The 13,434-nt window shown below is 46.4% G+C and overlaps 1 protein-coding gene across 3 annotated transcripts in view; it reads right to left on the reverse strand.

Moving 5' to 3' along the window:
* The window catches only part of LOC121447291 (serine/threonine-protein kinase PAK 1), a 100,047-nt gene that overhangs the window by 43,096 nt on the left and 43,517 nt on the right, over positions 1-13,434 (reverse strand). For 2 of the 3 annotated variants that reach the window (XM_041650482.1, XM_041650473.1), the window contains exon 1: positions 10,001-10,204. The exons of the other annotated variant lie outside the window; for it this stretch is intronic. The gene's annotated coding sequence lies outside the window, so the exon portion shown is untranslated. Of the gene's footprint in view, positions 1-10,000; positions 10,205-13,434 lie in introns of those variants that run through there. 3 annotated transcript variants of the gene reach the window in all.

A 13,434-nucleotide genomic window follows, 5' to 3' on the forward strand; every position in this document is an offset into this window, starting at 1 on the left:
AGAGTACCATCTCTTAGGGATCTTCAGAAAACCTTCTTCCCCCAGACAGAATTTTAAGTGGCTGAAGTAACCTTTCAAGACATTCAGACCTACCTCCTCAGAGCTAAACGTTCCTGGTCCCTTCAAACTACAGTCACAGAAGTGTGCTCTTGGCCACTGCCCTATGAGCCTCCCAGGGCTTGGATTTCCTTTCCAGGTTCCCTGCAGCTCTCCAACCAGCTCTTCCCTACCCAGAAGTCTAATCTGTGTTTCCCATCACCTCCAGCACCTGGGAAGGGAAGCTGAGAAGATCCTGAGGGAAACCTGCTAGCTAGTCGGAAAGGTGAGCTCCAGTCTCAGTGATAAAGTAGAGAATGACCAAGGGAAAAACTCGAGGTTCATCTCTGGCTTCCACATGTGTATGTACTTGCATTCATGTGTACTCACGCACAAGAACATGTATGCACACATGCATACACCTGTAACCCCAGCACAGAAACAGGAGAACTGAAAACTCGAGACCAGACTATATTACACAGCAGGACTCTATGACAAAGAAAGAGAGGATGAGAGGAAAGGAAGAAATATTAATTTAAAATATAATTTTTACAAAAATGGAGTAAAGCGGGTCACTGTAGGTCTGCTATGTTCCGCCCCATGTGCAGCCAGAACACGGCCATGGAGAAACTACAATGAGAAAAGAGGTGTGGCCAAAGGCTGGGACCAGCTGTACTCCATCTGCACTGAGGAACCCAGGGAGTCTTGAGTTCACAACATGGGACCTGGGGTTCAGGACAGTCCTTAACATTCCCAAACAGAGTTGCTGAAACCCTGTGAAACCTTTTCCCTAGAGAACCAGCTGGCTTAATTACTTTTACATATAGGATTTCAACCATTATTGGAACAAGCATTTAAATAATCACTAGCATCAGATCACACTTTATAAAATCTTGGAAAGCCGGGCGGTGGTGGCGCACGCCTTTAATTCCAGCACTCGGGAGGCAGAGGCAGGCGGATCTCTGTGAGTTCGAGGCCAGCCTGGTCTACAAGAGCTAGTTCCAGGACAGGAACCAAAAGCTACGGAGAAACCCTGTCTCGAAAAATCAAAAAAAAAATAATAATAATAAAAATAAAAAAATAAAATCTTGGAAACTAAGTAGGTAGGTTTCACTTTTCTCATTCTAGGCTCTGCTAGGTGCTAGGAATAGAACAGCAAATAAATCCAAACAAGCAGTTTCAGGGATGTAGCCAGTTACTCCACAACACACACATGGTGGGCACAAGAGGCAGGGACCTGAAAAAACAGTTTGTGTGATCACTGGACCACACTGCTACCTCTATTAGTAAAGGGAAAAACTAAATGTCTAATTTGCTTTAAACTAAAAACAACTTGATTCCATTTATTTATCATGTGGCCGCATGCTCAAGCCCAGCAAGCATGGGGATGTCAGAAGAGGGTGTAGAGTCAGCTCTCTCTTTCGCCCTGTGGGTCCTGGGAATTAAACTCAGAACATTATCAGGCTGGATAGGGGTCTTTTCCCACTGAGCCATCCTACCTGTCCTCTGAGCAGACACTTTCTAGATAATCCCTCAGATCATGACTTAAATAGAAGTGGAAGGGTGGTGGGACTGCTCAGTGGCAGAACAGCATGAAAGTGCTGAGTTCAATACCTAGCACTGTGGGGGGGGGGGGTAGGAGAGAGAGGGAGAAAGAGGGACAGAGAGAGAGATTGTTAGGAGTTTACGATAAATTAGTCAACAGAATGAAGGAGGGACAGGAAGAAGTAAAGTCTACCCCCCATCCTAACTACATTCTAACTCCGAACAACCCAGAGCAGCTGCAAACACTCACGGCCAGCCGCAGGCCGAGGAATACTGTATGCCCTTGGTGCCTGGTTATTAGAATCTGATCTTTAATTAAATCGTGCCAAGAGGTTTGCTTTGGCAGGAGCCTGGAATGCTGCAGCCTTGAATGTGCTGAGGGATGTCCTTCTAATGCGTCAAAGCACACTCCCACCATGCAGCCCTCAGCCAGCCGCTTGGCTCCGGTAGAACAACAAGACAGCAACTGCTGGGGCTGCAGGGGAGAAAACTGTAGGTGGCTTCTGAGCTGTTATGAAAGCCACTTTAATTCTGATCCTCTGTTGACTCTTAAGGAAAACACAAATAAGACTGCCTATTCCAGAGTTTGGAATTAAACACAGAAAAGCTTTTTAAAAGAAGCAGTTCCTAGAATGCTGAATGGCACAACAGGATGTCCAACAAATATCTGTTTCTTCTCTGTCTACTTTTCTGTATCACTCCCCAAACCCATTGATACACTTTCATGTCCCCACCTTTACCTACACCGTCCTGTCTGCCTAAGGCGTCTCAGTGAGTCTGCCTAGTCAACCCCTGCTCATTCAAGGTCCAACCGAACTCACTTCCTCTAAGAAACTTTAGAAGAAGCCTCTTACTTACCTCATCCCCCAAATTTTAATTGCATTTTATACACACTTCTATGAAGCAATGTCCAAGTTTCATCTTCACCTCTTGGGGTCCCTCGGCAAGGAATAACTCAAGGGACAAAACTATAATTAATCCCCATGTCTCCACGGCCTCTATCCAGCAGAGACATGGAAAGCCTCAGGTAGCAGGCAACAGCTCACTTTCTAAGGCTCAGCGGAAAATATACAGAAACTGGAAGGTTCTGAAGGGTCAATCTGAAACCTATCAGGGTATATAATTGACCTAAGCTTACTAAACTAATTATTGGCAAGGGCATGACTAATTTCTTAATTATTTTGATTCTCTTTAAAGTATTATTTAGACACTAATTATAATTTGAGACAGAGCGTTACACTGAGAGGCTTCCCAAAGTTAAGAGGAATAGGAAAGGCAACAAAGATGTGGAAATGGAAGAGATTGGGAGTAAAAGACTTAAAATTCACTTAGTCTTGCCCGGTACTTATGTACTTAGACACACACACGCACACACACACACGCACACATACACACATAAACACACACACATACACACATAAACACACACACATAAACACACACACACAAACACATAAACACACACACGCACACATACACACATAAACACACGCACACATACACACATAAACACACACACACATACACACACGCACACATAAACACACACACATACACACATAAACACACACACATACACACACGCACACATACACACATAAACACACACGCGCGCACATACACACATAAACACACACACACATACACACACGCACACATAAACACACACATACACACATAAACACACACACACGCACACATACACACATAAACACACATACACACACGCACACATACACACATAAACACACACACATACACACATAAACACACACACATACACACATAAACACACACACACACCATCCTCACTTCTACCACCCCTCTTGATTCAAACCCTTCTACGATTTTTGTTGGAATTTCCCATTTGCAGTTGGCCAGCTCTCCTCTGCATGCTAGCCTTAAAAGAAACCCAAAGGGATTCCTCTAGATGCCACTGCAGCCACCCCCCAAACTGGAGGCTGTCTGTGCTCTCATGCTCACCCTGCAGACTTTATCCCTAGTTTTCAGGGTGATGTGCAAAGCATTCTGTGCCTCCGTCTTGAGAGACGACTGTGAGTCACCTCTGCCGGCTGCTACCACTGCTTTGCTCCTTACAGCTCATTTCCTAGTCACCCTCACTCAGCTCCTGAGTGTCTGCTTCTTCCTCCATTCTAAGTTATCACCGCAATGGCCACAGGGAAGACCCTGCCAACACCACTCCACTCTCTCACCTCGGGTCCAACTGAGACAACACCCATGGGATCACACCCAGGGCCTACCTGATCACCAAATACAAACCAATTCCAACATTATAAAGTGAATTACAGACCCTCTAAAACACAATAGCTAACGAGTTCAAGAATCTCCACTAAAATTACCAGTTCCTACAGCCATCACCTTGACTTGTCTCCTTGCCTACTCTGTCTCTAGGGTAAAGGCACCTGCTGCCAAGTCTAACGACCTGAGTGTGATCCCTGGGATTCACTCTCTCCGAAGTCTGCAGACGGCAGCAGCGCTGTGTGAGAACACTAAAACCCGGTCACTTCCGAGCTGTCGCTGTCCTCCTGCATGACACTGTATGGTTCCCCACTCCTCTCTATGGGGAGAAGCTTATTTCTAATAAGAGAACAGAAATCTCTGCAGGAAAACGCTAGCTTCCACCCCAAATGCTACATGCCTCCCTACTCACGCAACCACATTCTTCCCGCTTCCAGTTATGATGAAGTGATGATGTCATTCCTTCCCCCAAAACCAACTCTCTTTTCCATATTCTCTTTGCTTGCCTGACTTCTTCCCTAGAATGGCCTTTCAATTACACCAAGCTTTCCTTCTGTTTGATATGGCCAGTCACTTGGTATTCTGTTATTTAACAAATAATATCATGCGCTTACAATGTCTTAGTACTACTCTAGTTGGGTAAAACAGCATTTCTATGTTCGTGGAAATCTTGCATCTAGTAACAGAGGCAGACAAGAAGCAAGTGAGTCAATAAAACTGCACACAGGTGCGTGGATGAGGCAGGGTTGACCAGGACAGACTTTGCTGAGGAAGAAACACTTAAGAAACACTTAAGACCTGAATAGGATGATAAGGGCTGGCGAGATGGCCCAGAGGTTAAGAAATGGGAAGACAGGGCTGGAGAGATGGCCCAGTGGTTAAGAGCACTGGCTGCTCTTCCAGAAGACCTGAATTCAATTCCCAGAAACCACATGGTGGCTCACAACCATCTACAATGAGATCTGGTGCCCTCTTCTGACATGCAGGCATACACGATGCAGAACACTGTATACATAATAAATAAATAAAATCTTAAAAAAAAAAAAAAAGAAATGAGAAGACAGCCAGGTGGTCTTAACCGCTGAGCCATGAGGTACATGATTTTAACCCCAGAACTCGAGAGGCAGGTGGATCACTGAGTTCAAGGCCAGCCTGGTCTACAGGAGAGTTCCTGGACAGTCAGGGTGACACAGAGAAACTCTGTCTTTAATTTTCTTTTATTTTTTTTTTAAATTTTTAGTTTTCCAAGACACAGTTTTGCTGTGAAACTCTGTCTTTAAAAAAGAAAAGAAAGAAGCAAGTAAGAAGGAAATGAGATGACAGATTTTAGTAACATCCAGAAGATGATCATTGTAAGCAGACAGAACCATAAATACAAATATAGATTATAGTCAATAGGCAAAGAAAAAGTATGTCAAGAGACTAAGATTAAGTGACTAAGGCTAGAAATTCTGTGATAGAATCAATGGCCTGGATTGTTCCCAGCCCTGGGTTTGAGCCCCAACCCCAGGCAGCAAGAGGGGAGAGATGAGGACGGAGGTAGAGAACAGAAAGATCAGCTACACAGTCAGACTGTATAGGGCCTCATAAGCCACAATAAGAACCTGGACTGCACAGCAACTGTGTTTTAAAGCAGTAACCTGATTCGTAATTTAGACAGACCACTCCAGCCAGAGTAGAACTGGCTTCAAAGGAAAATAAAGGCAAACCCATTAAGAAGTTAGAAAAATCAAGGTAAGAACTCACGGTTAAATATAAGACTAACAGCGGGTAGACAGAACTTCAAAGATAAATGTATCTTAAAGGTAGAGCCAAAGGGTTTAGGAACCCATAGAGCAGAGCTAAGAAAAAGGAAACGCAAAATCAGATCTAAGTAGTTATTTTTACCTGACCCAAGAAATACTGGAATAGCACACAAAACTCTACAGTATCCTCTGTGTGCACATATGCTCTCCTCTGACACCAGCTCCTCTTCCAAACACCGCTCTGTCTCTGCCTGCCCTCAGGAGCAGAGCTTCTCCAAAGAGGTATCTATTCATATGTATAGCACTGTCTCCACTACCTTCCCTTCCCGGTCACCTGGCATCCTTCCTATGTCACCGAAAGTAATCTTGTCAAGATCGCCGATCATCCCCATCTTGAAAAATCACATGGTCATACTTCTGTCCCTACCTGGTCCACTTTCTCATCGGCAGTCAACCTCAGTTCTCCTTTAAATACTTTCTCGGATTCTCTCCGTCCATCTTTTTGCCTCCTCTTCTCCCCTCTGTACACTCTTCCTCCCGTATCGGTCGCACATCCAAGACTCCAGACCCTCTACTCATACACAACACTGTCCCCAAGATGACCTCACCCAGCCCACGGGCACAGGACACCCAAGTGTCACCTTTTAACCAAATAGCTCTGTTTGGCAGACAATTCCACCTACACTTCTGTGAAACTGCAGGGTCCAGTAGTGGCAGGTGCCGCTGTCTCACAGACTACTAAACTTAACATGACCAAAAGGAATTCTTGGTTATCACAGCAGCTATTGCAGAGTTTAATTATGTTCATTTATTACACATCTCCTTAATAAGCAGTAGCAACTAAATATGGTGTATTTATTAACACATACGTAACAACTAGACAGACACTTAGCTGACTGTCAGAGGTACAGACTCTGACTCTGCCCTCAAAACGCACAGCCTAGTACAACAGCCACAAGCACCACCACTGAGTGCAGGGAGGTGCGGCATAAATCCAGAAGAGGCCCTACCGGCCAAGGAAGACTTTCTGAAGGGATGACTTCAGAGTTTATTTCTGTAGGATAAGAATAACTATTATCAACTGTGTAATTTTTATTTTAAAAAATTCATTTATTTTTATGTGCATTGGTGTTTTGCCTACATGTATGTCTGCGTGAGGGTGCCAGATCCCCTGGAGCTGGAGTTACAGGCAGTTGTGAGCTGCCATGTGAGTGCTGGGAATTGAACCCGGATATGCTTAATCACTGAGTCATCTCTCCAGGCCATTATTCTTTATAAAGTTACTTTTAAACTGTGTAATAAACTCTTCAGTGGTAATATAAATTACCTTTCATTTTATATATGAAACCTAGATTAACAAGTAAGTAACCAGCGATTTCTAAAATAAAGTCTGTTTACCGTAAAGAATCACTGAAAATACAATCATCTGTACTGGCCTCCCACCATCTCTCTGATCTGCATATAAAGCGTGATCGCCAGTTGGCTCCATTTGAGCAGGAGTTGAACTGTCAGCCCTGAAAGCCTTTTCTGTCTAGTCCCTCTTTTTCTTGTATTCACCAAGAATGAAACTCAAATTTTAGGCTACCCAGTGGCATCCTCAGGCTTCAGAGCTACAGCATCTGAGCATAAAATAAAACGGGCTCATCACTGTACAAAGTGTCTTCATGCACTCACTGCTTCACTAGATCCTCGCCAGCCCTACAGGGCGTGACGTTTCTATTCGACAGAAGTCAGAGAAGTAAACACCTAGTCTATCCCGTGCCAGAAGCTGAATTTAAGATAAAGGGGGAGAAAGGGGCAGAAAGGAATCAAATAACTCAGAAAGGGTGCTCAGCAGTGAGTCACTTAAATGGTATGGAGCCAGAAATGAGCAGGGACAAAGTCTTTTTCCTTCCAAGATACTGAGAATTTGTTTGGCCATGGCACAGTAACCTACCACATGTAAATTTGTTTCCTGTCTCCGTAATATCTACACTCTAGTCCCAAAGACAGAAAAAACAAGAAAACCCTTCACACACAACATGCACGTGTCACAGATGACATGGTCAAAGCAATTTCATGTCACCCTTAAAGAATAGTTTATCATCCAGCCTGCCCCTGGTCTGCTGAACCTTGGTCTTCATCACTCATGAGGATCTACACCTTTTACCCCAACTGGAGGCAGACAATGAATCAATTCCCACTTTTTTTTTTTTACTATAACATGGTATAGCTGACTGAGAAAATACTTCTTTTTAACATTACATCCATTTATTTATGCATGTCTGTGCTGGGGTAGTAGCGACTGTACGCCATGGCTCAGGAACTACACAGCTTATATGAATTGGTTCTCTCCTTCCACCATATGGGACCTGGGAATAGAACTCAGGTCAGGCTTGGAAGCAAGCGCCCTTCTGGGCTAAACCATCTCACCAGCCGGACGGAACAATTAATAATGGATACCACACTGAAATCTTTTTTGTATATGTGTATAAACACACACAGACACACACACACACACTCACACACAAACTGCATATTCTAGATAGTGTCAATGAAACAACAACCCTGTCATTTTCATCTCTGTGTCCCCTCTTACTCTCCTGCCTTAGGACACTGCCCAAGGGGGGAAAACTACAGAGCAAAAACAAACCACTTCAAAGACCCCTAAATCAGGAGAGAAAAGAATTTGGTCCTGTTACACATCCTATAATCTCTCCCTCCACAATCACCCTTACCCCCAAATAACCTCTATCTTGATGTCAAGACCACCTTCCTCTTCAAAAGAACACTCTCTTGCCCCCCAAAACTCCACCTTCTGCTCTTCCCCCCATTGTGCTATTCTCTCTCTCTCTCTCTCTCTCTCTCTCACACACACACACACAGAGAGAGAGAGAGAGAGAGAGAGAGAGAGAGAGAGAGAGAGAGATATCAACCTTCCTTCCTTCAAGGCAGCAGTACCTCTGGGCTGCCAGCTGGTAACTGGCTCTCCCCCAACTCCTCATGGAAATGCGGACTTGGTAAAGTCTCTTATCTAGCTGTATTTGTACTGGTGCTCCAGCCTTCAAGCTCTTGACTTTCTCCTGTGCTTTTTCCCTACTCTGGACTCAAGGAAAAGGACGGATGGGGAATAAAACCAGGAAGAAGGATTGATTTTTGGGAGGCACCAAAACACAGCCTGAGGGACGTGTAAGGAGGGAGCCTGGCACTCAAAGAAAACAGAGTGTAAGTGAAAAACAAGGAAACTAGATAGAATGTTTCAACCTCAGGACCATCACAGCAAACCTGCTACCACCAAGAAAGCAGTCAGAAATTCTAAAAGGAAAACAGAAGAGGCCTAACCAAGACGGAGAGGACCGGGGGAGAAAAGAGACGACCACAACAACAACAAAACCAGAAACAATTGGTTAAGGAGGGGAGGAGATGGAGAAGTAGAAGGCATGAGGACAAGGACAGGAAGAAAGGAAGATGGTGGGGTAGGAAAACAGGTGAGGGACAAGCAAGGAAAAACGACCAGGAGGAAGGGGAAGGAGAGGGAGGCCTGCCAGAGGAAATGCATAGCATTTTTGAAACTGAGATGAGAAAAAAGGTCCAAAATAATCAAGGTACGCTAGTATTTGTATTTCTTGATGCCAAACAACAGAGGAAGGAATTACAGTGATTAAGACATTATACAATCTCATGGTCTGTCATTTACTTAGCAGATCAATAGCAGGGCTCCAGAGAAGACAGCCTAGTTACAGCAATGGTCTGATCACCAAAGAACTGGCCAATTCAGAGTAAAATAGGAATATTTTACCTGTTTATTTTCAACCCCACCTCCCTACAGTCACCATACCTACATTTGCCCCCAACATGAGCATTCGCAGCCAGTCTGGCCCTGAAGTCACTGCTTCTAATCAGACCAGGAAAATGCACACAGACCAGCAAAATGCTGGCTCCCTGTCCCTGTCTGGTTCACCTTTCCAGGGCAATCTGACAGCCTAGGAAAGCCGCAGTTTCTGACAAACAAGGAAACTGAGGCTCACTGAGGCTGCCTCAACAGGAACAGCTCCAGGGTCTCCTATCTCGACCGCTTCTCCCACCAGGGAACAGCAGCACCTCTGGTCTCAGTAAGCCGGCAGCAAAACCAACAGGCCACCGAGCAGAAGCATGCTCACAAAGGAGAGGAGCCCCTGAGGCACACAGTTCCCCAAAAATCCAGCTTCCCCTTCATAAACCTTCCCCAGCCAGATCTCTAATTCCAACACAGGCCTAGCCCTGAGTGGGCTTATCGTATCGCAAGGTTCCACCCTCGGGCCCTTCCCTCATTAAGAGTCCCTTAAGGTAAAGGCAATATAATGTTCTTCCCATTCTGCCCCGGAAGGCAGCAGGACACCCCTCCACCTATCCTGCCTCAGCCTAGCTGTGCCAGGCCCAGAAAAGACCAGCATTACCTGGCAGGGAGTGCGGGGCCCAGCATCTCTGATGATCCTGTGTATCTGTCGCAGAGCCGCACCTCTCCCCGCTCAGCAGTTGGGACAAAGCCCAGGCTGAACCAGCCCGACAGGCTGGATTCTGCTGTTCGCAGCAGCGCAGCCACCCAGCTTCGGAGCAGCAGCACACTCGGCCCCCTCGCAGGGCGGCAGCAAGACACGGAGTGGCTCGGTGAAGGGGCGGGGAGGGAGGAACAGAGAGAGGGAGGGGAAGGGGGCGGGGAGAGCGCTGCCTCCTCCCCCTTCTTTCTGAAGAGGCGCTGGTGGGCGGGAAATAGCAGCGTTCCCACCATTCTGGTTGTCTCTGCCGGTCTCCCAGCTCAGGCTCCAACGAGAGGTGCCAGGCAGGCTTTCTAGAGCCGCCAGAGTCCTCCTGAGCCCAAGGGTCAGGATGAAAACAGGAGGTCCTCTGCGCCTCAGTTTTGCAGCCAGGTACTGAGGGAGTCTGGGAGTCCTTCCTGGACCTTCTCAAATGGGAGTCAAGATTCAATCCGACTAGAGTGGATGGGGAATGCATCTCTTACCCTGACTCTCTAAAACGCATCCCCTAAAGATACTAGGTGGCCTTATACCCTCCGCTCCTTTGAACAACCTCAGCAACAGCTACCATTTCTTAAGGACATCTACTGCATGTGGCCCGGCACTTTACAAACCTTAATTCATGGGTGTCAGGACTGGGTCCTAGAAGAATATGCTCTCCAAATTTCTTAAGGACCTGCTAGATACCAGTCAGTATCTGAACTGCCACCTCCCAATAAAAGGTGCCTGCTAAAGACTAAAATGATAAAAAATCTACCTTCCCATTATTTCCCAGTGCTCCCCAGGGGACGGTATCTCTCACCCCACTCACCCAACTTATCCCTTTTCTCCGAGGTGTATGAGTGGAGACAAGTTATGCAGATGATCTCTTCCAGGTCATAACTCATGAGTTTAAACGTTTTAAGTCATTTGCTCTCTTTATGTGGTATGGGAGATGATACATGAGTATCACAGCATGCATGCAGAGGTAAGAGGAGAACGCATGGGAACCAATGCTCTTCTACCATGCAGGTCCTAGGGACCAAACCTGGGTTGTCGGGCTTGGTGACACGTGCCTCGCCTCACTGAGCCACCTCACCTGCTCGGGGAAAAACAGAACAACGAAAGTTGACAACTTAAAAAGATCCCTGGTCAATGGAAGGGAGTATGGACAAGAAGAGAGGGAACAGAGTCTTTTAGAGCTTCAGGCAACAGAGAGGAGACAGGACTAATTTATTCGGATGTCTAGGATGAAAAGAAATAACGCATTCCAAAGACACTGCCTGGAAGCAGGGCAGACAGAACTAACTCTTCCTCCTGTGTTATCTAGGTTCCACATGCACACCATGACACATGCACACCGTGACACATGCAACACACACATGCACACCGTGACACATGCAACACACACATGCACACCGTGACACATGCAACACACACATGCACACCGTGACACATGCAACACACATGCACACCGTGACACATGCACACCGTGACACATGCACACCGTGACACATGCACACCGTGACACATGCAACACACACATGCACACCGTGACACATGCACACCGTGACACATGCACATCGTGACACATGCAACACACACATGCACACCGTGACACATGCACACCGTGACACATGCACACCGTGACACATGCAACACACACATGCACACCGTGACACATGCAACACACACATGCACACCATGACACATGCACACCGTGACACATGCACACCGTGACACATGCACACCGTGACACATGCACACCGTGACACATGCATACAACACACAGATGCACACCGTGACACATGCACACAACACACAGATGCACACCGTGACACATGCACACAACACACAGATGCACACCGTGACACATGCACACCGTGACACATGCACACAACACACACATGCACACCGTGACACATGCACACCGTGACACACGCACACCGTGACACATGCACACCGTGACACACGCACACCGTGACACACACATGCACACCGTGACACACACATGCACACCGTGACACACGCACACCGTGACACACACGCACACCGTGACACACACGCACACCGTGACACACACACGCACACCGTGACACACACACGCACACCGTGACACACGCACACCGTGACACACGCACACCGTGACACACGCACACCGTGACACACGCATGCACACCGTGACACACGCACACCGTGACACACGCACACCGTGACACACACATGCACACCGTGACACACACATGCACACCGTGACACACGCACACCGTGACACACGCACACCGTGACACACGCACACCGTGACACATGCACACAACACACACATGCACACGCACTGAAGACATGGCTCGGTGGTTCTCAGCACATGTTGCTCTGGCAGAGGACAGGTCCCCAGCACCTATATGGTGGCTCACCATCATCTCTAACTCCAGTTCCGGGAGATCTGACCCCCACTCTCTGTTGTTGTTACATATTTTGTTAGTTTGTCTAATTTGGTTTAGTTCTGTAAAACAGTGTGCCAATCCAAGCTGCTTTGGAACTCAGTTTATGGATCTTAGGAGGCCCCTGAACCCTGATAAATTCTGTCTCAGCCTCCTAAATGCTGGAGATAGTTATGCAACCACTATGCAAGCTTAAAGTGGTTTTAAGATGGTCATTCACGGGCCAGAAGGTGGTGGTGCTTGCCTTTAATCTCAGCACTTGGGAGGCGGCAAGCAGATCTCTAACTTTGAGGCCAGCCTGTTCTATAAGAGCTAGTTCCAGGACAGGTAGCGGTTTTACACAGAGAAACCCTGTCTCAAAAAGCCAAAAAGGTGGCCATTCACCTTCGTACACTGCCCATTCTAATTTATATAGGTTGAATGATAGAAAGGGCCTATAAAATGTCTATAGTATAATGCAGGGCCTGCCTCCCAGCTCGCAAATAAATACACAGAGACTTATTCTTACTTATGAATGCCAGGCCTTAGCTTGGCTTGCTTCTATCCAGCTTTTCTAACTTATATTATCCTATTTCTCTTTAACTACATTTTGCCTCTGAACTTTTTACCTTTATTTATTCTATATATCTTTCTTTCCTCCTTACTCTGTGCCTGGCAGGGTGGTTGGCCCTGGTGCTCTCTCCTTTTCTCACTCCTCCCTCCTCTCTAGAGCTCTCCGATTCTCCCTGCCTGGCAGCCCCACCTATTTCTCTCTCCTGTTTAGCTATTGGCCGTTAGGTTCTTTATTAGACCAATCAGGTGTTTTAGGCAGGCAAAGTAACACATCTTTGCAGAATTAAACAAATACAACATAAGAGAACGCGACACATCTTTGCATCATTAAACAAATATCCCACCACATAAACGAATGTAACACATCTTCGACTAATATTCCAC

The sequence above is a fragment of the Microtus oregoni genome, unplaced genomic scaffold (genome assembly GCF_018167655.1).
Source record: "Microtus oregoni isolate MIOR12 unplaced genomic scaffold, Mior012 000000F_ref0000247, whole genome shotgun sequence".
NCBI lineage: Eukaryota > Metazoa > Chordata > Mammalia > Rodentia > Cricetidae > Microtus > Microtus oregoni.